The 13162-nt window shown below is 47.4% G+C and overlaps 1 non-coding gene and 2 pseudogenes across 1 annotated transcript; 2 read left to right on the top strand and 1 right to left on the bottom strand.

Annotated features, from left to right (window-relative positions):
- Positions 1–6455: 6455 nt before the first annotated feature.
- LOC125993389 (U1 spliceosomal RNA) lies at positions 6456–6621 on the top strand. Its single transcript, XR_007490183.1, has one exon. It is a non-coding gene; the product is annotated as a U1 spliceosomal RNA (small nuclear RNA).
- Positions 6622–7922: 1301 nt separating this feature from the next.
- LOC125993369 (U5 spliceosomal RNA) lies at positions 7923–8007 on the top strand (annotated as a pseudogene).
- A 4603-nt stretch (positions 8008–12610) lies between these two features.
- LOC125993358 (U2 spliceosomal RNA) lies at positions 12611–12818 on the bottom strand (annotated as a pseudogene).
- Between the last annotated feature and the right edge of the window lie 344 nt (positions 12819–13162).

The raw sequence follows: 13162 nt of genomic DNA, 5'->3' as shown, positions 1-13162 counted from the left end.
TCAGGCCTATTGCCTTGACTTCCCACCTGATGAAGACTATGAAGAGGATCATCCTGGGTCACCTGCGTTCACTAGTGGGAGCGCAGCTGGACCCCCTGCAGTTTGCTTACCTGCCTGGTGTTGGGGTGGACAATGCATTGATTTATTTACTGCACAGAACACTGCTTCACCTGGAGGACAACAGGAGCACTGGGAAGATCATGTTCTTTGTTTTCTTCAGCGCTTTTAACACCATCCAGCCGTCACTGCTTAGGGTGAAGATGGAGAAGGCGGGTGTGGACCAGTGCCTGACTGCATGGACAACGGACTTCCTCACCGACCGGCCGCAGTTTGTGAGGTTACATCGCAGTGAGTCCGACGTGGTGCACTGCAGCACTGGTGTCCCCCAGGGTAGGGTGCTCCTTTCCTTTTCACCCTGTTCACGTCAGACTTTACCCACGACACCGCGCACTGCCAAATCCAGAAGTTCTCCGACGACATGGCCATTGTTTGAAATGTCGCAGAGGGGAACGATCTGGAATATAGGTTGGTCATCAAGGACTTTGTCAGCTGGTGTGAGCTCAACCAGCATCAGGTGAACAACACCAGCAAGACGAAGGGGTTGATTGTGAGCTTCGGGAGGACAGCACCCATCTTCACTCCAATGAACATCCAGGGATCGGACAGTGAGGTAGTGGAGAACTACAAATTCCTGGGTGTTCGCCTTAACAACAAACTGGACTGGACTGGACTGGACTGATCACACCCATATCCTGTACAAAAAGGGCCAGAGTCGCCTCCATCTGCTGAGGAGACTGAGGTCCTTCGGTGTGTGCAGGGCTCTCCTCCGGACCTTCTATGACTCTATGGTGGCCTCGGCCATCATCTACGCTGTGGTCTGCTGGGGTGGGGGCAGTAGTGACCGGGACAGGGGGGGACTGAATAAGATGCTCAGAAGAGCGAGCTCTGTTCTGGGCTGTCCCCTGGACTCCATTGAGGTTGTGGGTGAGAGGAGGACGTTGATTAAGCTTAAATCCATCATGGACAACACCTCTCACCACCTCCATGAGAGTGTGCGGTTCCTGAGCAGCTCCTTTCGCGGCAGACTTTTGCACCCTCGGTGTAGGAAGGAACGGTTCCTCAGGTCCTTCATTCCCTCTGCTGTCAGACTTTACAACATGCATGCCGCCTGATAAAATGAATGTGTTTCGTCTCTACTAGCAGCACTTGTGTTTATCCTTGTCTGTTATTTACTCTTTTTTGTAATTCTGGCACTTGTTTTATTCTTGCACTCGTATTATTATTGCACTGATATGCGCTGCTGTGACAAGTGAATTTCCCTGCTGTGGGATGAATAAAGTTCAATCAATCAGTCAAGAGTTGGTTCAGACTGAAGTCAAGTTTTTGATTTCAAAGCATGACACGTTAAATTGACTATGAAAGGGATCGTCTGATCCGAAGTCAGGTGCCTTATCCATTAGGCCACATCGCCATGTGAAATACTCCATGTTTTCAGTGTGGCCTTGATAAGACTGTTTAACGGTTCCCAACAAGCAAGGATGCCCAATGTGGGAACCGAACCCACGGCCCTGAGTTTAAGAGTCGCATGTTCTCCCCACTGAGCTAACCAGGCTTTTCGACCTTGGAATTGTTTCATTTTTTCATTTTTTTTGAATGGGTTAGGGGAAATAGAGAAATGTTTTAAGTGTGGCCTCTGAAACACATCTATTGATAAGACTAAAGAATCAAAGGTTCCCGACAAGTGTGGGCTGCCCAATATGGGGATAGAACCCACAACCCTGAGATTAAGACTTGCATGCTCTACCACCTGAGCTAACCAGGCTTCTCCTATTAAGAACTGTTTCATTCTTTCACTTTTTTAATGGGTTTGGTTCACGAAAACCAGAAGCCACGTTTTAAATCTGGCCTCTGAAACACATTCGTTGATAAGACTAAACATTTAAAGGTTCCCAACAAGTGGCAGCTGTCCAATGTTGTCTCTAGTTGGAAACCCCAGCCCGAGTTGGAAACCCTAATTGGAAACCCTTGCCCCAGTTGGAATTCCTAGTTTGAAACCCTACCCGGAGTTGGAACCCTAGTTGGAAACCCTAGCCCTAGTTGGAAATGCTGGCTCTAGTGTGCAATAGAGAAAGCATTTTTTCTTTTGGTTTTTGTCACTTTGTTGCACTGAAAATGGAGATTGGGGGGGAGTCAGCACAACAAAAAAGAAATCAGAAACCAAAACCTTTCTGACAGTATAGAAAAGAATAATAAATAATACATAGAATAAGGTTTACTGTCTGTGAAGTTGAGTTTAATTGAAATGGCCAGTGGTTGAATCAATTTTACAGTAAAATAGCTTTGTAAAACCAACTATTCATGGCCTCGGTAGCGCAGGCGGTAGCGCGTCAGTCTAGTAAACTGAAAGTCGTGAGTTCAACCCTCACACGGGGCTATGTTTTATTTAGTCCTAACCCTAACTCGAGCCCTTGTTGGAAACCCTAGCCCCAGTTGGAAACCCAACTTTGAGAATGGTCAGACAGAAGTACCTTTTTCTTTTGATGAAGTTCAGTTTGATGGAAATGGCCGGTGGTTGAATCAATTTTACAGTAAAATAGAATTTTAAGACAGGTGCCACAAATTCTCGTTGGCGCAGGCGGTAGCGCGTCAGTGTCGTAATCTGAAAGTCGAGAGTTTGATCCTCACACGGTGCATGATTTATATATATTCCAACCCTAAATCTAGCCCTACCTGTAAACCCTAGTCCTAGTTGGAAATCCTAGCCCTAGCCTAGTTAAGTTTGATCAAAATGGGCGGTGGTTGAATCAATTTTACAGTAAAAAACAATTGCACAAATTGCAAATGCATAGCCTCGTTCGCGGAAGTGGTAGTGTGTCAGTCTCATAATCTGGAGGTCGTAAATTCGACCCTCACACAGGGCACACTTTTATATAGTCCTAACTCTAGCCCGAATTGGAAACCCTCATCCTCGTTGGAAGCCCCAGTTGGAAACCCTGGCCACAATTTGAAACCTTAGTTGGCTTCCCTAACCCGAGTTGGAAACCCTAGTTTCAGAATGCTCAGACTAAAAGTCACTTTATCTTTCTGTGAAGTTCAGTTTGATTGAAATGGCCGGTGGTTGGATCAATTTTACAGTAAAAAAGAATTGTAAAACTGTAAATGCACAGCCTCATTAATGCAGGTGCTAGCATGCCAGTCTCACAATCTAAAGGTCAAGAGTTCGGTCCTCAGGTGGGGCAGACTTTTTATATACCTAGTCCAAACTAGCCCTAACCCTAACTCTAGCCCTAGTTGGAAACCCTAGTCCTAGTTGGAAGCCTTAGTTGAAAACCCTATTTTCAGTAGGGAGCAGGTTGCTCAGACTAAAATAACTTTTTCTTCTTTTAAGGGGTAGGGCAGCAAAGTAAGCAGGGATTGTGAATATCAGCAAGCACAGGTTGCTCAACTGGAGTCAAGAGAAACAAATTAAAAATTGTACATCAGATGAAAAATGTGCCTCTTTCTTTTGGCTTTTGTCACTGACATTTGGGGTCACCACAACAAAGATCAAAACAGCACAAAAACAGTTTACCTATATTTTGTCACGTCTCGCCCCCAACTGCTCCACTATGTGTCTGTCTTGGTTTCTGTCTGTGTGCTCGCCCCTCCCCTCCTGTGTGCCCATGATCAGTGTGATTGTTCCCACCTGCTTCTCGTTACCTGTCGTGTATAAAAGTCCTGTCTGCCCCTCTCTCCCTGTCGGATCATTGGTTTTGGTTTTGGTTGCTGTCGTTCGGTGTTGGCGTGCTGTCTTGGTGCCGTCGTGTCCTGCTGTCTTCTTGTTTCACGTCCTGGTCAGTCAAGTTATTGTTTAGGTCATGTCAGTTTACCGAGTCTGTATTTTGAGTTGCTTCGGTGGACCCTGGTCCGGGCTGCACTTGGTCGTCCTGCTCCATGCTCCACACCCGACCGTGACATATTTTCCTCTTTCAATTTGATGATACACTAGACATGAATACCTGTTTAGATTTGAAATCTTATCCATTAGGCCAGATAGCCATACAGGAAATTCTGACAAGTGATAGCAGTGCAATGATTTTTGAGCATATACAGTAAATCTACAGCCTAGATTCAAGTGGAGTTAACTGACTGGATCAGAAGATTAAGGGGTTCAAGTCCCTTCGTTGTCAATTTAATGAATGTCAAGAGGAAAGTAGCCTAGTGGATAATGTGTCAAACATTAAATAATAGTTTTTATTTTGTTTCTGCATTACCCAATACATCTCCTTCACATTGTGACACATTCTCCCATTATCTGTCTGTGTTAGGTAGAGAAAAAGATTTTAAAGGAAAGGTAAGTATTGTTGTGTTGTGTTTTGTTGTATTGTGTGTTGTCATTACCGTATTTTCTGGACTATAAGTCACGTTTCTTTTCATAGTTTGGGTGGGGGGGCGACTTATACTGAGGAGCAACTTATACGTGATTTTTTGTCACAAATTTTCAAAATAAAAAAAAAAAACGAAAAATGGATAAACGAACCGTGATGTAGCAAGGGATTACTGTAGTTTGAACTGCAAGTGACATCAGCGGCGCGGCGGTTGTTTACTTAAAGGACAAAGGATTCGATCACGGGATGACGAAGATGACGAAGGGCCCCATGTACTACCGGCATCTTTAGTGGCTTTGCTTGTAAGTGACACAGAGGACGAAGAGTTTTTTTTTTCCCAATGATCATCACACACACATCTGGGTGTGGTGAGATTTGTCCTCTGCATTCAACCCATCCCCGTGTGATTTTGATCCATCCCCTGGGGGAGAGGGGAGCAGTGAGCAGCAGCGGTGCCGCGCTCGGGAATCATTTGGTGATCTAACACCCAATTCCACCCCTTAATGTTGAGTGCCAAGCAGGGAGGCAATGGGTCCCATTTTTATAGGTATGACCCGGCCGGGGTTTGAACCCACAACCTTCCAGTCTCAGGGTGGACACTCTACCACTAGTTTGAAGGATTTAATGATTTGGAGTGACACAGAAGGTTTGAAAAACTATTATATGTTTCACGCACACCCGGTCCTATTCTATGGAGCTCTCTTCCACCTCTGTGGCTGGAAGTGCCACCTCCAGGGATGGAAGTCCACGCTGCCACACGCCTGGAAGTCGATGCCGGTGCTTGGGGCTGTGTGGCGGTGAACTGTTTATGTTATTGTTATTTGATATATTTGTCATTTTCAAAACTTGTTCAGGAAAAAAAATATTATTCAGTGGTAATGTTGGACGTTTTCAATAAATACAAATTCATACAGTTTTAGGGTTCTCAGGTTAAAAAAGGCAATGCATGCACGGGGGCCCCCAGGGCTGCGTGCTTAGTCCATTGCTCTTCACCCTGCTGACGCATGACTGCACTGCGACCTACAGCGACAACCGCATAGTGAAGTTTGCTGACGACACGACTCTGGTGGGTCTCATCACGAAGGGCGACGAGACTCGGTACAGGTCGGAAGTTGACCTTCTGACCATGTGGTGCAGGGACAACAACCTCCTGCTGAACGTCAATAAGACCAAGGAAATCGTTGTTGACTTCCGGAAGGGTCACACAACACACCTGCCGCTGATCATCGACGGTGCTGTGGTGGAGTGGGTGAGCTGCACCAAGTTCCTGGGGGTGCACATCAGTGAGGACCTCTCCTGGTCCGCAAACACCTCGTCACTGGCAAAGAAAGCTCAGCGCCGCCTGTACTTCCTGCGGAAGCTCAGGCGTGCATGTGCTCCTCAGGCAGTCCTGTCTACATTCTACCGTGGCACCATTGAGAGCGTCCTCACCAGTTGCATCGCTGTCTGGGGTGGTAACTGCACTGAACAGAACTTGAAGGCCCTGCAGCGCATAGTGAATACGGCTGGTAAGATTATTGGTGCTTCGCTCCCCTCCCTGAAGGACATTTACACCTCCCATCTCGCCCGCAAGGCAACCTCGATTGCCAGAGATGTGAGTCACCCGGCTCACTCTTTGTTTGACCTTCTGCCCTCTGGGAAGAGGTATAGGAGCCTGCGCTCCCGCACCACCAGACTCGCCAACAGCTTCTTTCTCCAGGCTGTTAGGGCCCTGAACTCGCTACCCCCTTCTGCGTAGCGTGCGGCACTGTTGCGCTATTTTCTGGAATGTCTGCTGTACGCACACTTGCTCCTTTTTTTGCTCCTCTTATTTATTTATTTATTTGTTGTGTTATTTATTCATTATTTATTCAGCACGCTTTTGTTATACTTGTTTACTTGTTTGTCTGTTGTGGGCCATGTCTTGTCACCATGGGATAGGGGGGAACGAAATTTCGGTTTCTTTGTATGTCTTCGGCATGTGGACAAATTGACAATAAAGCTGACTTTGACTTTGACTTTGACTTAAACAGTTCTACGAATCCTGTTTCATCCACTGAGTGTGTATGTGTGCCACACGTTTTTAGCAATTAAGCCCGTGACTGAAAATGGCGTGTGCGGTAAAGACGTCGGCCCATGATCAAGAAGGTGGTTCACCCCATGTGAGGCTCAGCCATTGCACTACGGTTGTGCTGACCTCTGCAAATTCCCCTACTGTGTGAATCTTGACTGCATTATTTCTGGTAGTGGGGGACTGTGTTCGCGCTCTCCTCTGGTCTTTCTGATGAAAACAAAAATTAAGCGCAGTAGTATGCACATGGAGTTTAAGTCTGCGATGCTGTGACACACTGAACGCTTTTGACTATGTAATTAACTGTACTCTGGAACTGTGTGTCAGGGTTCTCCAGATTATTCTTATCGTATGATTATGTTGGAATGCAGCCTGTAATAAATAACCTAGCTAGATTAGTTTTATGCTTATGTTGGAATGCAACCTGTGATAAATCACCTAGCGTGTCCCATCCTACACAAAGTCGTAAAACACCCCTTGCTATGTTTTGACTAGAGGTCAAGGGCTTTCTCTATTCAGTCCACTCTTACCCCCACCCTGTTTCTCTTAATAAAAATGCTCTTGCAGGAGGCGAGAGTCAGACCTCCATTCGAACATCGCTGTACGCACAGCGACGAATGGACTCTCCACCTGCAGGTGTCTAAAGGGACTTACTCGTCTCCCGTGTGGTTCTTGCAAAATAAGTTGGACTGAGCGAATCTCTAACACTGTGCATTTGCTCGCTAAACTGTATTCACCAAATTAGCAAATGCAAAATAATATGTAATTACCACGTTCCTGACTCGTCATATGATATGAACGTATCAAAACCTTTTTGTCGGCTGTAGGTCTGTCTTTTTAAGAATGCGCCCGATTGTTGTTCCTCATACATCACAAGTATGGATTTCTAGAAAACAACTTTTACTTTCTAAAGTAAAATGACAGAAATATTTTCTAATGTCAAATATCAAACGCCACCAACGCAGTGGAGGTGAATTACACTCCAAACCATGCCAGCAACGTCAAAAGCCTCAATTATTTGCGACACAAGGGAGACATAGAGCATTTCCGAAGTTTGAAAAATCATTTGAGAAATTACGATCGTATTTTGTTTCCCGATTTGTGTTGAATAAAGTTATGAAATTACAAATTTTCAAGTAAAACACAGGGATGGGATCATTTCCCGTTCTCTCAGACCAAAAGTACACGTACCAAGACATACAACTGTTTTTACCATCAATAATCAAAATAGACGCCCAATATAATTGAAAGAACGAGCGCCATCAGTGTTCGATCAGATACCTACAATCCTGTGCGCCAACAATGTTTAAAGTAAGTGAGACATTAATGAACACAAAATACTCGTTTAAACATTCTATTTTGCTTGAGTCCTTGTAAGTATAGTAAATCCATCAACTTCTATTGTTTGTATTAGAAGGAATGGTTGCTGCAATTTGAGTGTGAGACCGCCTGTGAATTTAGTGAGACCAGCAGTGGGGTGGCCCGTTTTGACTCAGATTTTCAGATCACTCGTTTCTCTTCAGATCGAATAAATCTTTCGCCTTTTACTAAAGATTTCTGTGGAGAGGAACAATAAAGAGTATACCATTTCCGTGGAGAGGAACAATAAGAGTATATCTCAATTTGTTGATGCTCTGCGAAAGAATATCAATATTGCAACGGATAGCCGCCTATATCATACTCCGTGCAACAATCATACGTTCACATAATTCATACCGGCACGTGTGAACATGTTCACATAAACAGAGAAATTATGCCGAGTGCAGACAGACAATCACGTTTAAAACCTCGTTTATCATCCATCCATTTATCCATCCTATTCCGCTTATCCGGGTTGGGTCGAGGGGGAGACCGCTTTAGGAGGGACTCCCAGGCTTCCCTCTCCCCAGCCACTTCATCCAACTCAACCCGGGGAATCCCAAGGCGTTCCCAGGCCAGCCGAGAGACATAGTCTTTCCAGCACGTCCTGGATCGCCCGCGAGGTCTCCTACCGGTGGGACATGTCCGGAACACTTCCAAAGGGAGGCGTCCAGGAGGCATCCTGATGAGATGCCTGAGCCACCTCATCTGGCTCCTCTCACCGTAGAAGAGCAGCGGCTCTACTCCGAGTCCCTCCCGGATGACCAAGCTTCTCAAGGGAGAGCCCGGACACCCTGCAGAGGAAACTCATTTCGGCCGCTTGTATTCTGGATCTCGTTCTTTGGGTCACGACCCAAAGCTCGTGACCATAGTTGAGGGTAGGAGCGTAGATCGACCGGTAAATTGAGAGCTTTGCCTTTTGTCTCAGCTCTCTCTTCACCACGACGGATTAGTACAGAGTTCGCATTACTGCCGACGCTGCACCAAACCGCCTGTCGATCTCGCGCTCCATCCTGCTCTCACTCGTGAACAAGACCCAAAGATACTTGAACTCCTCCACTTGGGGCAGGATCTCATCCCCGATCCGGAGAGGGCATCCCACCCTTTTCCGACCGAGGACCATGGCCTCGGATTTGGAGGTGCTGACCCTCATCCCGACCACTTCACACTCGGCTGCGAACCACCCCAGTGAGAGCTGGAGATCACGGCTTGAAGAAGCCAACAGCACCACGTCATCTGCAAAAAGCAGAGACGCAATGCTGAGGTCCCAGAACTGGACCCCCTCAACGCCTTGGCTGCGTCTAGAAATTCTGTCCATAACCATTATGAACAGAATCGGTGACAAAGGGCAGCCTTGGCAGAGTCCAGCCCTCACTGGGAAAGAATCTGACTTACTGCCAGAAATGCGGACCAAACTCTGGTATTGGTGATACAGGGACCAAACCGCCCTTATCAGTTGGCTCAGCACCCCGTACTCCCGAAGCACCCTCCACAAAACTTCCCGAAGGACACGATTGAACCCCTTCTCCAAGTCCACAAAACACATGTGGACAGGTTGGGCGAACTCCCATGCCCCCTCGAGGATCCTGCCCAGGGTGTAGAGCTGGTCCACTGTTCCATGGCCAGGACAAAAGCCACACTGCTCCTCCTTAATCCGAGGTTCGACCTCCCGACAGACCATCATCTCCAGCACCCCTGAATAGACCTTACCAGGGAGGCTGAGGAGTGTGATTCCCCTATAGTTGGAACACAACCTCCGGTCTCCCGTCTTAAAGAGGGGAACCACCACCCCAGTCTGCCAATCCAGAGGCACCGTCCCCGATGTCCACGCAATGCTGTAGAGGCGTGTCAGCCATGATAGTCCCACAACATCCAGAGCCTTTAAAAACTCTGGGCGGATCTCATCCACCCCCGGGGCCATGCCCCAGAGGACTTTTTTGATTACCTCAGTGAGTTCGACCCCAGAGATTGGAGAGTCCACCTCAGAGTCTCCAGGCCCTGTTTCCACAATGGAAGGCGTGTCGGTGGAATTGAGGAGGTCTTCAAAGTACTCTCCCCACCGACTCACGACGTCCCGTGTCGAGGTCAGCAGCACGTCATCTCCAGTGTAAACAGTGTTGACGGTGCACTGGTTCCCCCTCCTGAGACGCCGGATGGTGGACCAGAATTTCCTCGAAGCCATCCGGAAGTCATTCTCCATGGCCTCGCCAAACTCCTCCCACGCCCAGCTCGGGCTCCTTTTCAGTCAGAGAGGCGATATTCCATGTCCCAAGAGTCAGCTTTTGCAGCCAGGGATCGGTCCGCCAAGGTCCCTGCCTTTTTCCGCCGCCCATTTTGCACTGCACCCGACCCCTTTGGCCCCTCCGGCAGGTGGTGAGCCCATGGGAAGGGGGACCCATGTTTCCTTTTCGGGCTGTGCCCAGCCGGGCCCCGTGGGCGAAGGCCTGGCCACCAGACGCTCGCCTTCGAGCCCCACCTCCACGCCTGGCTCCAGATGTGGGGCCCGGTGACCCGCGTCCGGGCGAGGGAAAACAAAATCCATTTATGTTTTTCTTCATAAGGGGCTTGTGAGAGCCGTGCTTTGTCTGGCCCTTCACCTAGGATCCGTTTGCCATGGATGACCCTACCAGGGGCATGAAGCCCCAGACAAGATGGCTGCTAGGATCATTGGGGCGTGCAAACCCCTCCTCCACGGTAAAGTGATGACTAACGAAGGGGCTTCGTTTATCAATGCAGTTTAACTTCTGGTGGGACCCATTTGAATTGGCACATGCCAGTCTATTGTAATTTGGCAAAAAATATTGTTTTTAAATAAAAACCAATAACCAACCCTGTCAATTGCACAAGCACTCCTCTTTACTGTTCACAAGCACAATCACAAGTACAAGTCGTCTTCATCCATAAGCACATGAGTCTTTCCTTGTTAAAACACAGCAGCCCTACAAAAAAATGTTCCATCAACTTTTAGTGTCTTAATAGACAATGATGGTATTTATTTATTGAAACAAAATATCTACCTCCTTCAATGTTACACGTGAATGCACATACAGAGAGAAGTTTTATTCATTTTGATAAGGCTACATGAAGCAAAATATAAAGGTGAATACACACTGTTTTCGTGCACCATTTTAGCCCAATTCCATCATTTCCTTGTCTGTCTGTGCCTCCTTACCAGCAAATTTCTGGAAGTCCACATGGCGTCTTTGATGGCAGCAAAAGTGAGCCACTGCTTTGTAAAGTCTTCTTGCTTGATTTTCAACGGGCTCACCCCATAGAGTACAAGGTTCAAGATTCAAGATTCAAGAGTTTTTTATTCGCCATGTTTGAGCGTGCCAAACAAGGAATTTGACTTCGGTAAATCACAGCCTCTGTTCAACATTTAGGTGACTAACAACAACATGTGAAAAATGAAAGATATTCTCAAACATCCCCTGATCTTAAACTGATCTTAAACTCCCAAGAGGGCAAGGAAAAACTCATAACTCCAGCTAGGGGAAATGAGAAACCTTGAGAAGAGACCACAGATGGGAGGGTCCCTCTTCGAGGATGACCAGGCTGCAATGGATGCAGAGAGGACACATAGTACAAACAGTGTAAACAAAAAAGGTGTGGAAAGCGGGATGTTATTGCACAGTAATGACTCTGAGACTCTAAGAGTGGTGTGAGTTCATCAGAGCGACAGCCTGGGGGAAGAAGCTGTCTCTGTGTCTGCTGGTTTTAGTGTACAGAGCTCTATAACGGCGTCCGGAGGGGAGTAGTTCAAACAGGCTGCAACCTGGGTGCGAAGGGTCTGTTGAGATGTTGATGTCTGCATTCAACACTTCCCTTGCCGGGAACTGCAGGTCGCCCACAGGTATACGGCAGCCATGAACTACCTGAGCAGGTGCCACACTGACTCCTGGGTGCCACAGCCAGGTCGGGGGCACGTTGAGAGCGCTGATATGCCCCGGGAGTGCATAACGGACCTGACTGGGAGGCCATCATGGGCCACCATCCACGACAGGTCCCAACAAGTTTGTTTCGAGAGGGCGGGGTGGTTGACGTTGTGCCAAACTGTTGTGGGCTCGCCGAATGCGGGTCCGAGCACTGGACAAACCACTTCCCGCTGTACGACAGAGATCATAGATCTGTGACTTGTTAAAATGTCACTATTTTCTTGCTGTAATTTAAAGTTCTTCAAAAACTTTTTGGTGAAGAAATAAGAAGGTGGCGCGTTAAAAGACACAGGAATTCATTGGTCGATGGGTATTAGCTTTAGTTTCCGGAGGTATGTGTCACGTCTCGCCCTGCTCCACTATGTGTCTGTCTTGGTTTCTGTCTGTGTGCTCGCCCCTCCCCTCCTGTGTGCCCATGATCAGTGTGATTGTTCCCACCTGCCTCTCGTTACCTGTCGTGTATAAAAGTCCTGTCTGCCCCTCTCTCCCTGTCGGATCATTGGTTTTGGTCATTGGTTTTGGTCATTGGTTTTGGTTCCTGTCGTTCGGTGTGTCGTCCTGTCTTGGTGCCGTCATGTCCTGCTGTCTTCTTGTTCCACGTCCCGGTCAGTCAGTCAAGTTATTGTTTAAGTCATGTCAGTTTACCGAGTCTGTATTTTGAGTTGCTTCAATAAACCCTGGTCCAAGCTGCACTTGGTCGTCCTGCTCCATGCTCCACCACCCGACCGTGACAGTATGAGCCCATCCAGAATCGTGTCATTGCTTGGCTTTTCGATGCATTTGGTGTAACGAGCGCGCTTCGCAGGTGCAGGGCAACATATCTGCTTCCGAGGAAGAGTTTTAAGTTCGGGACTCCTTCTCCTCTGTTTTTTTTTTTCTTTTTCTTCAGTCCCTCTGACTTGGATTTCCAGGTGAAGTAAAAAATGGCTCGGTCCAATTCTAAAAGCAACTTACTTGCTGGGATGAAAACAGAACTGATTAGTAAAAGCAAGGGTAAAATCACCACTTTTATGGTTAAAATTCTCTCTTCTACGGTCAGCTCTCTTAATCCCCCAAACCCAAGAACAGATACTACACTTTATCTTAGCCAAAAGGCAGAGAAGCGATGGAGTATGCGAGTGAGGGACTCGCTTACAGGCTTCCCCGTCTACCCATTCTCACCAACGGTTTGTTAGAATAGGCCTCTTTGGCACATGTGATTAGCTAGGGAGCTTGAGCTATGCCATTATATCGCTGTAACACTTCTCTTGCTTTATTAGCTTTCTCTACTCTATGAAACCCTTTGCACATATGTAGAAGTCGCTCTCGGTTAAGATGACAAGGTCACACATTATCACACAGGCTAGGCAGTCGCCTCCTTGCAGGAAGGCGGCCAGAGTAGTATAAGAGCAGGAACCTTGGCGCTGGGAGAGGAACCTTCTTCTGCATCTCGCAGAAAGGGCTCCACAGCT

The sequence above is a fragment of the Syngnathus scovelli genome, unplaced genomic scaffold (assembly GCF_024217435.2).
Source record: "Syngnathus scovelli strain Florida unplaced genomic scaffold, RoL_Ssco_1.2 HiC_scaffold_28, whole genome shotgun sequence".
Taxonomy (NCBI): Eukaryota; Metazoa; Chordata; class Actinopteri; order Syngnathiformes; family Syngnathidae; genus Syngnathus; species Syngnathus scovelli.
Note: the sequence above shows the minus strand (reverse complement) of the source record. Positions and strands in the feature narration are given on the sequence as shown.